General features: G+C 64.6%; 1 long non-coding RNA gene across 1 annotated transcript in view; it reads left to right on the top strand.

The window, feature by feature from the left end:
• Positions 1 to 664, top strand: part of LOC109296723 — a 59,387-nt gene that overhangs the window by 31,512 nt on the left and 27,211 nt on the right. The gene's annotated exons all lie outside the window — the stretch shown is intronic.

Below are 664 nucleotides of genomic sequence, written 5' to 3'. Positions count from 1 at the left end.
GGGAGTAGGCATGTGCCCCTGGATCTGAGTGGATAGGGCTGGGTCAGACCAGGCTGTGCTCTGGACAGGTGGTGGAAGGTGCTGGGAGCAGGGACTATGTCCTCCCACTGCTTGCACAGCCTCCCTGCACCTCCCACAGAAGCCAGCTGCACAAACAGCACCTGGGCATGGGGGCGGGCACATGCACCCAGTCAGGGTGGGGACAGTGGCAAGGGTTATGGGGAATTTTAGGGTGGCTTCCCATGGCTATGCCCCCCATAGGCCCCACTCCACTGTGCTCTGGGGGGCGGGCGGAACCAGGGCTGCGCTCCAGGCTGCACTCTGGGCTGCGGCTGGGGCTAGCCTCTCAGACAGCAGCCTGGCTCCACCTGCCCCACAGAGTGCAGCCAAGTGGTGGGTGGCTGGGGCTAGCCTCCTGGAGCACAGCCCAGCCCAGCCCAGCCCAGCCCAGCCCAGCCCACCCCACCCCACACAGATCCAGTGGCACACACTGGCTCCCATGGCTTCCCAAACTGGCGGTGAGAATCACTGGAGGAGTCACCAAAAGAGCAGCTCCTGGACTGGCAGCGCACTAAGAGCCCCCCTTCACAAGTCCCAGATACCCTGCCCAGGCTGGGCAGCTTGTTCCAGCCCCAGCCTCAATCCCTCCCTCACTGTGAGGGCA

This window comes from Gavialis gangeticus, unplaced genomic scaffold (assembly GCF_001723915.1).
Source record: "Gavialis gangeticus isolate Ggan-Ray unplaced genomic scaffold, GavGan_comp1, whole genome shotgun sequence".
Taxonomy (NCBI): Eukaryota; Metazoa; Chordata; order Crocodylia; family Gavialidae; genus Gavialis; species Gavialis gangeticus.
This window is presented reverse-complemented; position numbering and strand designations above follow the sequence as displayed.